The sequence below is a fragment of the Manis pentadactyla genome, chromosome X, assembly GCF_030020395.1.
Source record: "Manis pentadactyla isolate mManPen7 chromosome X, mManPen7.hap1, whole genome shotgun sequence".
NCBI lineage: Eukaryota > Metazoa > Chordata > Mammalia > Pholidota > Manidae > Manis > Manis pentadactyla.
The window spans coordinates 53609083-53622887 of record NC_080038.1 but is presented as its reverse complement, the minus strand read 5'-3'; the positions used below and the strand labels follow the sequence as shown (position 1 = coordinate 53622887).

At 34.9% G+C, this 13805-nt stretch overlaps 1 protein-coding gene across 3 annotated transcripts in view; it reads left to right on the top strand.

Annotated features, from left to right (window-relative positions):
• Nucleotides 1-13805, top strand: part of LOC118922721 (negative regulator of P-body association) — a 107972-nt gene that overhangs the window by 52174 nt on the left and 41993 nt on the right. For 2 of the 3 annotated variants that reach the window (XR_005028858.2, XM_036905764.2), the window contains one exon: nucleotides 6588-6841. The exons of the other annotated variant lie outside the window; for it this stretch is intronic. The gene's annotated coding sequence lies outside the window, so the exon portion shown is untranslated. Of the gene's footprint in view, nucleotides 1-6587; nucleotides 6842-13805 lie in introns of those variants that run through there. 3 annotated transcript variants of the gene reach the window in all.

Sequence of the window (13805 nt, the reverse complement as noted above, 5' to 3'; positions counted from 1 at the left end):
ACCAGGGAGAATTTTAGCATTGTGGGGGACCAGGACTCTAGTAGGTTGCTGAGGACTGGCCTGCTGTACTCAGAGGCAGCAGTTTGAAAGATTTGCTAGCTTTGGGAAGGATTCTGCAAGGACAGGTGTCTGAGTGCTCTTTCCCTGGAGGAGAAGGCACAGGTAGATGGCACTTTTCCAGCCCTTCTACAGTCCAACTGGCCAGATGCTTGTGAGAGTCAGCTCTGAGACTCTCCACCTGCCCCACTGGCTAGCCCCAGCAATTCCCTGAGTACCTTCCCTGCCCAGAATACTTGGCCCTGCAGTAACCTGCCATTGCTGATGAATAGGCACCTGGAAGCCACACCCACTACATATCTAGCAGAAATGCTTCATGTCACACAAAGGGCATGCAAGGCTAGCCATGGGGATACACCATTACTGGAAGAGGCACACAGAGGCTAGTAGTGGAGATCCACCATTCCTGAAAGACAGGCAGAAGGACACCCACAACCCAACAGCAGCAGCCCCGGCTCAGCTGCAACAGATAATTGGATTCTGGTGACCAGGGGATTTTGAGCTTTTGCTTGCCACAAGACACCTACTAAGTTAAGCACTGCTTTCAACACCTGGAGGCACAGCTGACCTAACTAACAGAAAGGAAGAAACACCGAAACCCCGACAAAATGAGGAGGCAGAGAATATGTTCCAAACAAAAGAACAAGACAAAGTACCAGAAAAATTGCTAAATGAAATGGAGGTAATCTTTCTGATAAAGAATCAAAGAAACTGCCAAAAAGATACTTACAGAACTGGGGAAAAGAATTTACAGTCTCAGTGAAAATTTAAACAGAGATAGAAAATATAAAAAGGAGTCATTCAGAACTGAATAATACAATAACATAAATGAAAATTACAGTAGAGGGAATGAGTAATAGGCTTCTGGAACCAGAGGAATGGATCAGTGATCTGGAAGATAGGGTAGTGCCAAGCTGAAAAACAGAGAGAAAAAAAGAATTTCTAAAAATGAGAAGATACTAAGAGAGCTCTGCAACAATTCTAAACAAAGCAATATTCATATAATAGGGGTCCCAGTAGGAGAAGAGAGAGACAAAGGGGTAAAAAGTCTGTTTGAGGAAATAGTAACTGACACCCTTTCCCCCGCCACACAAAATCTGGAAATAGACATCTAGTTCCTGGAAGCACAGAGAGCTTCTAACAAGATGAACCTAAGGAAGTCCATACCAAGTCCTATATTAATTCAAATTGCAAAGATTAAAGATAAACCGAGAATTTTAAAAAGCAAGAGTTAGGCAGTTACTTATAAGGGAAACCTGATAAAGGTGTCAGATTTATCAGTAGAAACTTTAGAGGCCAGGAAGGATTGGCATTCAATGTGCTGAATGGGAAATATCTCAACAGAGAATATTCTGACCAACAAGGTTATCATCTAGAATTAAGAAGATATTAACAGTTTTCCATATAAGTGATAGTTAAAAAGATTAACCACCACTAACCCAGACTTATAAGTATGTTAAAAGGGACTTCTTTAGATGAAAATGTTTTAAAATATAAATTGTTTCATCAGGGAAAGTACATCTACAGTAAAGGTAGGGTGATTATAAAGTTCAAAATAAGTAATAAAATGAAATATACACAAAATTATCCAAGGGATACACAAAATAAAAACATGTAGGTTATGACATTATATACATAAAATGAGGAGGAATAAGAAAGATTTAGTACTTTTACATTGTTTGAAATCATATAACCATCAAGTTAATATAGATTGTTTTAAATACATAGGAAGCTATATATGAACCTTATGGTAACCGCAAATCTAATGCCTACAATAGATACACAAAAGATAAAAAAAAAACAATCCAAGCATAACACCAAAGAAAATCATCAAATCATAAGGGGTGAGAGCAAGATAGGAAGAAAGGAATGGAGAGGAACTACAAAAACAACCAGAAAACAGTCAACAAAATGGCAATAATTACACTACATGTAAGTGGACTAAATGCACCAACCAAAACATAAGATGGCTGAATGGATAGAGAAATAAGACTCATCAGTATGCTGCCTACACGGGACTCACTTCAGATCTAAAGACACATATAGACTGAAAGTGAAGGGATGGAAAAAGATAGTCCAAACAAATACAAGAGAAAATAACAGAAGTAGCAATACTTATGGACCCAACATATATGCAGAACATGCCACCAAAAAGCAACAAAATATGCTCCAAAGTGCACATGGAATGTTCTCAAGAATAGGTAACATCATAGGATACAAGACAAGTCTCAATAAATTTAAGAAGATTGAAATTTATCAAACATCTTTTCAGACCACAGTGGTATGAAACTAGAAATCAATTACAAGAATAGAACTGGAAGTAGCTCAAACACAAAGAGGCTAAACAACATACTTCTAAATCAGTGGATCAAGAAACAGATCAAAGAGGAAATCAAGCACATGGAAACAAATTAAAACAGAAATACAGTGGTTCAAAATACATGGGATGCAGCAAAAGTTCTAAGATTGAAGGTCATACAAATATAGGCCTACCTCATGAAAAACTACAGTCACAAATAAATTATCTAACCTTACAACTAAAGGAACTAGGAAAAAAAGAAGAGTCCAAAGTTAGTAGGGACATAGTAAAGAGCAAAGCAGAAATAAAATAGACAAAAATAGAAAAGATCAACAGACCAAAACTTGTAATTCAAAAGACAAACAAAATAGGCAAACCCTTAGCCAGACTTATCAAGAGAGAACACCATTAAACAAGATCAGAAGTGAAAAAGTGGCACCACAAAAATTCAAAGAATTATGAGAGATTTCTACAAAAATTGTACCCATTAAGTTGGACAAGAAATGATAAATTCCTAGAAACATAATCTTTCAAGACTGACATAGCAAGGAACAGAAAATGTGAACAGACCAATTACCAGTAATGAAATTGAGTTGGTAATCAAAAAGCTCTCAACAAAAAAGTGTAGGACCATATAGCATTACAAATTACTCCAAATGTTTATGTATGATATAATACCTATTCTTCTTGAAGTGTTCCAAAAAATAAAAGAGGAGAGAATACTTTCAAGCTCATTCTAGGAGACCAGAATTATTGAAGTATCAAAACTAGACAAACACATTACAAAAAAAGAAAATGGCAGAACAATATCCCTGATAGACATAGATGCAGATATCCTCAACAGAGTATTAGGAAATCAAATTCAAAAGTACATCAATGGATTATTCATCGTGACCATGTGGGATTTATTCTAGGGATACAAGGATACTAACATATCAGCAAATCAATATGATACACCACATTAACAAATGGAAGGATAAAAACTATATCATCTCAACAGATGCTGAAAAGTATTTGACAAAATTCAACATCCATTCGTGATAAAAAGTCTCAACAATGTTGTTATACACTGAACATAACTCAACCTAATAAATGCCACATATGACAAACCGGCAGCTAACATTATTCTCAACAGTGTAAATCTGAAACCTTTTCCTCTAAGATCAGGAACAAGACAAGGATGCACACTCTCACCACATTTATTCAACATAGTACTGGAAGTCCTAGCCACAGCAATCAGATAATGCAAAGAAATGAGACATTGTAATTGGTAGGGAGAATTAAAACTGTCATTATTTGCAGATGACATGATGCTATATATAGAAAACCTTAAAGATTCCACCAAGAAGCTATTAGAATAAGTGGTTTCAGTAGAGTTGAAGGATACAAAACCAACACACAGAAATCTGTTGCATTTCAATATACTAATAATTAACTAGCAAGAAGAAATCAAGAAAAATCCATTTTCAATTGCATAGAAAAGAATAAAGTGCCTAGGAATAAACCTAATGAAGAGGTGAAAGACTTATACTCTGAAAACTGTAAAACACTGATGAAAGAAACTGAAGAAGACACAAATAAATGGAAAGGTAGCCATGCTCATAGATAGAATTAATATTGTCAAAATGGCCATCCTTTCCAAAGCAATTTACATATTACATTGCAATCCCCGTCAAAATACCAGTGTTTTTTTCCAATGAACTAGAGCAAATAATCCTAAAATGTATATGGAACCACAAGAGACCCTGAATATCCAAAGCAATTTTGAGAGAGAACAAAGTTGGGGATGTCATGCTTACATACAGTCTCATCAATAAGTGCTGTTGGTAGAACTGGACATCTATGTGCAAGAGAATGAAACTGGATCACTGTCATACACCATACAGAAAAGTAAAGTTGAAATGGATTAGAAAACTAACTGTAAGTCATGAAACCATGACAGTCTTAGAGGAAATCATAGGTAGGAATCTCTTGAACATAAGCTGTGAGTTGACTTCTTCCTGGACATATCTTCCAGTTTAAGGAAAAGAAAAACAAAAATAAGTGGGACGCATGAAACTATAAAAATTCTGTACAGCATAGGAAACTATCAAGAAAATAAAAAGGTATGTATTGTGTGGCAGAATATATTTGCAAATGATATATCTGATAAGGGGCTAATATCCACAATATATAAGGGACTCATAAGACTCAACACCAAGAAAAATCCCAATTACAAAATGGGCAGAGTACCTGAATAGACATTTTTTGAAAGACGTGCAGATGGAAAACAGGCACATGAAAAGATGCTCAACATCACTAATCATTAGGGAAAAGTAAATAAAAACAACAATGGGATATCATTCATACGGGTCAGAATGGCCACTCCAAAAGACAAGAAACAAGTGTTGGTGAGGATGTGGAGAAAAGAGAACCTTACTACACTCTTGGTTGGAATGTAAAGTGATGTAGCCACTATAGAAAGCAATATGGAAGTTACTCATAAAGCTAAAAATAGAAATACCATACAACCCAATAATTCCACTTCTGAGAATTTTCCTGAAGACAACTAAATCACTGATTGAAAAAGATACAAGCACTCCTATCTTTATTGCCATATTATTTACAATAGCCAAGATAGAGAAGCAACCAAGGTGTCTATCAATAGATGGCTAGATACAGAAGATGTGTACATATATGCAGTGGAATATTATTCAACCATAAAAATGAAAGAAATCTTGCCATTTGCAGCCACATGGATGGACCTAAAGGGTATTATGCTAAAAGAAGTAAGCCCGGCAGAAAAAGACAATACCATATGACTTCATTTATATATGGAATCTAAACAAAACAAACAGAGCAGCAATAGACTCATAGACACTGAGAAGTAACTGGTGGTTACCATGGGGTAGGGGTTGGGGTGTGTGTGTTAAATAAATGAAGGGGAGAACAAGGCATAAAATCTGTTATGGTATAAATTGTTCATAGATATGAATGTACAGCATAGGGCATATATTCAAAAGTAATTTAATATCTTTCTGTGTTGTCAGTAAGTATACAGATTGGGGTGAGCATTTGATACTGTAGATAACTGTCAAATCACTATGTTGTACACTTGATACCAATATAATATTGTATATCAACTATAGTTCAATATAAAATAAGATCCCATCAAAAAATTAAGTTGGCCTCATTATTAATCATGAAAATATAGTACAATTTGACATAAAATTTTTAGTCCATCATATTTGCTTTAATGAAATCTCCATTATCTTAAATTAGACAGGATGTGGTGAAATATACACTGTCTGTGAGGTTAACTTTTATAGAATTTTATCAGTATCAAAAATTTAAAATATATGCTCTTTGCTGCTTATTTCATTTTTAGAACCTATGGAAATGCTCCTACATATGAACAAATACTCTTCCTTAATTGTTATAAAGTTGCAAAAATACCAAATGTCTTTTAACGGGACTGAGTAAATTATTCTGTCATGCAATGTAACATCATGAGGCAGTTGAAATATACTGATAGATCTATTTTGATACTGAAAATCATTTAGACATATTATTAAGTGGATTAAAACTAGTTGCAGGATAGTATGTTTGGTATGACCTAATTTGTATTCAAAACCTCTTACCTAAAACTTTGTATTACTATAAGTACTATCTGTATATATGTTTAAGTGCATAGAAAAAGCTCTACAAAGAACCAATACTGGTGTTTTCTTCTGGGTATACAGGGCTGAAGAAAGGCAGAAGTTTAATGGCAAGACTGATTTTGTTTATGTTGGTTGGATTATATACAGTTCAACATATTTATGAATTATCTGTGTAAATAAATATAGATTTTTTTTCTAAAGAATATAAGAATGTGTTGATGGGTAATGGGGACAGAATGGGGCCAGTTGATCAGTTATGGAAGCCTACAAAAACAAGAAACAGAGGTAGACATCCTACCACTTTTTTCATGGAAAAAATGCCTAGGGCAATGGAAACATCTGGTTTGTGTGACAAATAAATGTTCTTTATGTAAGCAAATAGATCAGGTTTAAAGCAAGAAGCCAGTTAGCATCCTGTCACTTTGATTTAATGTTTATGAAAATACGCTGTAATTATTTTCCTTCCCTTTTAATCTTCCTAGAAGGGAAAATGTGGTTTTATTATCTCAACAGACATATCTGATCTGTATGATAATTGCATTTTATCAGTATAAATTAATAAATTGCCCTTCTTTTTTTATTTCTTTCAGTCTTATGATATGATCAGCATAATTTCATCTCCTGAATTTGGATGAATTCTGGGACATAACCAAGATCAGGCTGTAGACATTTAAGATTGAAGGCCATGGCCTGGATCATGGTGAACCCACCAAAGCAAATAATTCCTGTGAGATGGTCCTGCAGCAGCCAGTCAATGCTCTGTTTTGTTGGCACAGCCCTTGCTGCATAATTTTGAATTCCTATAAATCCATTAAGGTCACAATAAATTTTTTCTTTCATTTTATGTGTTAGTTCTATATGACTATTATCTAGTAAACTGAATTTTCAGTAAATGTTTCATAATAATTCTAAATATAAAATATTACTAAAATTGGTGTCAAAATATGACCTTCCTCCTGCAAATGGTGATCCACTCATTATTTGTAGTGAGAATATATCAGGAAAGTGGGAGGAGAGTTTGAGGGTAAAATTTGAAAGAAAATTAAGTTCCCAGTACATTCTCTTCACTTCACTTTCAATTTTTCTATGGTATCTATGTATATGTTCATGATAGTAATTATTTTTCCACATGTTCACTGTTTTTCTGGTCAAGATGGTTGGTGTACTTGTTCTTTGTAATTTTCTACTTCTAAAGTATTCTGTATTAAATAGGTTATCTTAATTAAAACAATGAAAATATGGTGACGACAGTACAAGGAGAATGGGAAAACTTCAGTCAACTTTCAATATTTCATATAGTTCATGAATTATTCATTAATTAGAGAAAGAAAAGCTAATTTGGGGGAGATGTTTATGTAGATTAAATAATATAGTAAAGATACAATAATTAAAACAATGTATTACTGGCATAGAAACATGCAAGTCAGCGTAACAGGATATAAAGCCCAGAAATGGTCACCGGCTTATATAAGAATTTAAAGGTGGCATTTCAGATTAGTGGGGAAGGGCTGAGTCACTCATAAAAATGTGTTAAGAACATCTGGCTGATCATATGGAAAAAATAATTCAATCTCCATACTCATACCATAAACTAATTGAAAGACATCAAATTATTAGAAGGGAACTGGTGAATATGTTAATGTGGAAAGGGCATAATCCCATGGATAACAATAATTCAATGTTTCAAAATGTACTGATTAAATATGGATGATGTGCCAAGTGCTCTACCAAGTACTCTACCAAGTACTGGGAATATAATGGCTAGTAAGGTAGCAGTCAATATAGCTTACAATCTAACAGAGAGGGCAGAACTGGTTTTCTTCAGAAATCACTCTACATCTCTCATGTCATTCCTTTGCTTCATTTTCAACCAGGCTCTCTTCATATTGAGAAGGATGGCAGCCAGCATTCTCAGGCTTACATTACATTAAGATCACTCAGAAAAACACACAGTCTCTTTTCCAGCTCCCCATATCAATAGCTCAAAAAGTATTATGCGACTCTCTTGGGTCATAAACCAATTTATGAATGAATATATCCAGCAGAGTGGGTGCTCTGATTGACCAATATAAGATTATATGTCCACTACTAAAGAAAGGAAGGTGAGGTCCTTGACAGTTTCACCATAGTTCGATACTGAATCAGGGAAGGACAATTCCCAAAAGGAAAGGACATAGGGAAGATTAAAAAGTAACATGTCCACTATAAACTGATGAGTGACAATTAGTAATTACAAAAGGAGAAGGGGAAAGAGGGTATCAATCAGAATGAGAGTGTGAAAGCCCAAAGGCAAGAAAACATTGTCTATTTGGCTAAAAGACAATTTAGCTAAAATAGTCGATGGAGTGGTGAGAGATTAGCCAGGAAAGACAGGCTGAGATCATAAAGAGGTATGCGAATTTTATTACAGAATTTAGACTTTATAAGCAAAGCTTTTTTTTGCAGTAAAATATACATTTGATTTACCATGTTAACCATTTTAATTGCACATTCACATATGCTTAATGTGCAACCATCACCCCCTTTCATCTCCAGAAAATCATCCAAAATTGAAAGTTAGTACCCAGTAAACAATAAGTCCTTATTCCTCCCTCCTCCCAGCTCCTGAACACCACCAATCTACTTTCTGTTTCTATGAATTTAACTACTCTGAATACCTTATATCAGTGGAATCATACAATAATTTTCTTTTTGTGTATAGTTTATTTCACTTAGCATAACATCTTCAAGCTTCATCCATGTTGTAGCAATGTATCAGAATTTCCTTCCTATTTTAATTGTGGTAAAATATGCACAACCTAAAATTAACTGTCTTAAGCATTTCTAACTACACAGTTCAGTAGTGCTAAGTATTTTTATATTGCACCACCAATCTCCAGAAGTCTTAAGCTTGCAAAATTAAAATTGTATACACATTAAACAACTCTTCATTTCCCTCTCCCCCCAGCCAGTGACAGACACTCTACCATTTTCTGTTTCTATGAGTTTGACTACTCTAGACACTGCATATAAGTAGAACTACATGATATTTGTCTTTCTGTGGTTGTCATAGTCCATTTAGCATAATGTCCTCAAGGTTCATTTATGCCATAGTATGTGATAGGATTCCCTTCTTCTTTAATATATTTTTAATTTATAGAATATAGAATATATTTTTAGAGCAGTTTTAGGTTCACAGAAAAACTAAGTGTAAAGTACAGAGTTCCCATGTGTTCCCTGCCCCCACACATGTATAAACTCTCCCATTATCAACACCACCCACCTGATTGGCATATTTGCTGCTATTGATGAACCTACATTGACCCATTATATTTACCCAACATCTATTGCTTAAATTAGGATTCATCCTTGGTGTTTTACATTCTATGGATGGGGACAAATGTATAATTACATGTGTGCATCATTATAATATTGTACATATAATATTGCATCATTATATATTGTACATGTGTCCTTTACAAATATTTCTCCCTAGGCTGTGGCTTGTATTTTAACTGTGCTAAAAATCCTCTGTGCTCTGCCTGTTCATCCCTCCTCTCCACTTCCCCAGCTCTTGGCAACCACTGATCTTCATAGTTTTGCTTTACCCTGAATATCATGTAGTTGGAGTTACACAGCATGTGAACTATGTAGACTGGCTTTTTTCACTTAGCAATATGCATTTAAGTTTCATGATGATAGCTTATGTTTTTAGTGCTGCATAATATTCCATTGTATGATTATACCACGGTTTATAAATGTATTCATCTACTGAAAGACATTTTGATTTATTCAAAGTTTTGGTAGTTATGAATAAACTTGCTATAAACATCCATGTGCATATTTTTGTGTAGACATGTTTTTCAATACTTTGGGACATGACTGTTGGACTGACTCATGGTTAAGAGTTCACTTAGTTTTGTAAGAAATCCCCAGCTTTCTACCAAAGTGGCTGTACCATTTTGCACTGTAACCAGCAATGAATGAGAATTCCTGTTGTTCCATATGCTAGCCAACATTAGCTATTATCAGTGTTCTGGATTTTGGTCATTCTAATAGGTGTGTAGTGGTATCTCATTGTTGCTTGAATTTGTATTTTCCTGATAACATATCATATGGTCATTTTTTCATATGCTTCATTGCAATGTGTATATCATCTTAGGTGATGTGTTTCTTAAGGTATTTGACTCATTTTTAATCAGGATGTTTTACTACCGAGTTCTAAGAATTCTTTATATGTTTTAAATAATTGTTCTTTATCCAATCTGTCCTTTACAAATATTTCTCCCTAGGCTGTGGCTTGTCTTCTCATTCTCTTAGCTTTGTCTTTTGTAGAGCAGAAGTTTTTAATTTTAATATGTCCAGGTTATCAGTTATTTTATACATCATGCCTTTGGTCATATACATAAAAAGTCAGCATCAGAAACAAGGTCACCTAGGTTTTATCCTATATAATATAAGAGTATTACAGTCCTGCATTTTACACTTAGGTCTGTGCTGTTCTGAGTTAACCTTTGTGAAGAGTGTAAAGCCTGTGTCTAGAATCATTTCTGTACATGTGGATGTCCAATTTTTCTGGCACCATTTGTTCAGATTTTCTTGCTTCATTGCATTATCATTTGTCATTTGTCAAAGATCATTTCACTATAATTATGTGGTCTATTTCTGGGCTTTCTATTCTGTTGGAATTGATTAATTTGTCTATTCTATTGACAATACCATACTGTTGAATACTATCACTTTAGAAGACAGGTAGTATTAGTCTTCTAATTTTCTTCTTCAACTTCATGTTGGCTATTCTGAGTATTTTGCTTTTCCATATAAACTTTGGAATCCATTTCTCAATATCCACAAGATACATTTCCAGGATTTTGATTGTGATTGCACTGAATCTATAAACCAATTTGGGAAGAACTAACATTTTGATAGTATTTAGTCTACCCGTCCATAAACATGGAACATCTCTCCATTTATTTAGTTCTTTGATTTTGTCTATTAAAGTACAGAAGTACAATCTTACATTAGTTTTGAGTATACAACACTATGGTTCAACAGTTGCCCATATTAAACCCTCACCCTCACTAGTACGGCTATTTGTCAACATAGAAAGATGTTACAGAATCATTACCTATATTCTCCATGCTGTACGGCTACCCCATGACAAACCTAAATTATGATTGAGAATCTTTGTGCACCTTTATCTCCCTCATATTTCCCATCCATCCACCCCACCCCCTCCCCCATAGTAATTACCAGTCACAACTCAGTGCTTATGAATCTACTGCTGGTTTGTTCATTTTTGTTTGCTCTGTATTTATATTCAACAAATAAGTGAAATCATATGGAATTTGTCCCTCTCCATCTGGCTTATTTCACTGTATAATACCCTCAAAATCCATGAATGTGGTTGCAAATGGCAGGATTTCTTTTTTATGGCTGAATAATATTCCATTGTGTATATGTAGCATCTCTTCTTTCTCCATTCAACACAAGTTGCTTGGCTATTGTAAGTAATGCAGTAATGATCATATGGGTACATATATCTTTTCAAATCAGGTATTTGCTTTCCTTGGGTAAATACCTAGAAGTAGAATTGCTGGGTTGAATGGTATTTCTATTTTTAGTATTTTGAAGAACCTCCATACTGCTTTCCACAATGGTTGAACTATTTTATATTTCTACCAGCAGTGTGGGAGGGATCCCCTTTCTCCACATACTCGGCAACATTTGTTGTTGTTTGTCTTTTGGATGGTGGCCACCCTAAATGGTGTGAGGTGATACCTCATTGTGGTTTTAATTTGCATTTTTCTGATGATTAGGGATGTGGAGCATCTTTTCATGTGCCTGTTGGCCATCTGAATTTCTTTGGAGAAGTGTCTGTTCAGATCCTCTGCCCATTTTTTAATTGACTTACTTGTTCTTTTTTGTTGAGGTGCATGAGCTCTTTATATAATTTGGATGTCAGCCCATTATCAGATATGTCATTTATGAATATATTTTCCCATACTGTAGGATGTCTTTTTGTTCTACTGATGGTGTCCTTTGCTGTTCAGAAGCTTTTTAGTTTGATGTAGTCCCACTTGTTCATTTTTGCTTTTGCTTCCCTTGCTCTTACTTTCATTGATTCTTTCTATTGTTTTATTTTTCTCGATTTTATTTATTTCTGCTTTAATCTTGATTATGTTCCTCCTTCTACTGATTTGGGGCCTCATTTGTTCTTCCTTTTCTAGTTTCATTAATTGTGAGTTTAGACTGTTCATTTGGGATTCTTCTTCTTTCCTGATGTAGGTGTGTATTGCAATATACTTCCCTCTTAGCATGGCTTTCGCTGCATCCCACAGATATTGTGGTGTTGAATTATTGTCATTTGTATTCATATATTGCTTGATCTCTGTTTTTATTTTGTCATTGATTACTTAGGAGCATGTTATTAACCCTCCATATGTTTGTGGGCTTTTTCATTTTCTTTGTGTAATTTATTTCTAGTTTCATACCTTTGTGATCTGATTAGCTTCTTGCTACAATTTCAGTCTTTTTGAATTTACTGAGGTTCTTTTTGTGGCCTAGTATATGATTTATTCTTGACAATGTTCCATGTGGACTTGAGAAGAATGTGTATCCTCTTGCTTTTGGATGGAGTGTTCTGTAGATGTCAGTTAGGTCCATCTGTTCTAGTATGTTGTTCAGTGCCTCTGTGTCCTTATCTTATGTCTGGTTGATGTGTCCTTTGGAGTGAGTGCTGTGTTGATGTCTCCTAAAATAAATGCATTGCATTCTATTTCCCCCTTTAATTCTGTTAGTATTTGTTTCACATATGGAGGTGTTCCAGTGTTGGGTGCATATATATTTATAATGGTTATATCCTCTTGTTGGACTGACCCCTTTATCATTATGTGATGTCCTTCTTTATCTCTTACTTTCTTTGTTTTGAAGTCCATTTTGTCTGATACAAGTACTGCAACTCCTGCTTTTTTCTCCCTATTAGTTGCATGAAACATCCTTTTCCATTCCTTTACTTTCAGTCTGTGTATGTCTTTGGGTTTAAAGTGAGTCTCTTATGGGCAGCATGTAGATGGGTTTTGCTTTTTTATCCATTCAGTGACTCTTTTTGATTGGTGCCTTTAGATCATTTACATTTAGGGTGATTATCGATAGTTATCTACGTATTGCCATTGCAAGCTTTAGATTTGTGGTTACCAAAGGTTCAAGGGTAATTCCCTTACTATCTAATAGTCTAATTTAACTCACTTCGTGTGCTATTACAAACACAACCTAAAGGTTCTTTTTTCCCCTCCTTTTTCTTTTTCTTCCTCCTCCATTCTTTGTGTGTTATGAATCATATTCTGTACTCTTTGTCTATCCCTTGGGTGACATCTATTTAGCCTTAGGAATACTTCCATCTATAGGTGTCCCTCGAAAATGCACTGTAGATGTGGTTTGTGGGAGGTAAATTCTCTCAGCTTTTGCTTATCTGAAAATTTTTTAATCCCTCCTTCAAATTTAAATGATAACCTTGCTTGGTTCAAGGCCCTTCTGCTTCATTGCATTAAATACATCATGCCACTCCCTTCTGGCCTGTAAGGTTTCTGTTGAGAAGTCTGATGATAGCCTGATGGGTTTTCCTTTGTATGTGATCTTTTTTCTCTCTCTAGCTGCTTTTAAAAGTCTGTCTTTATCCTTGATCTTTGCCATTTTAATTATTACATGTCTCGATGTTGTCTTCCTTGGGTCCCTGGTGTTGGGAGATCTGTGCACCTCCATGGCTTGATAAACTATCTCCTTCCCCAGATTGGGGAAGTTTTCAGCAATTACCTCCTTAATGACACTTT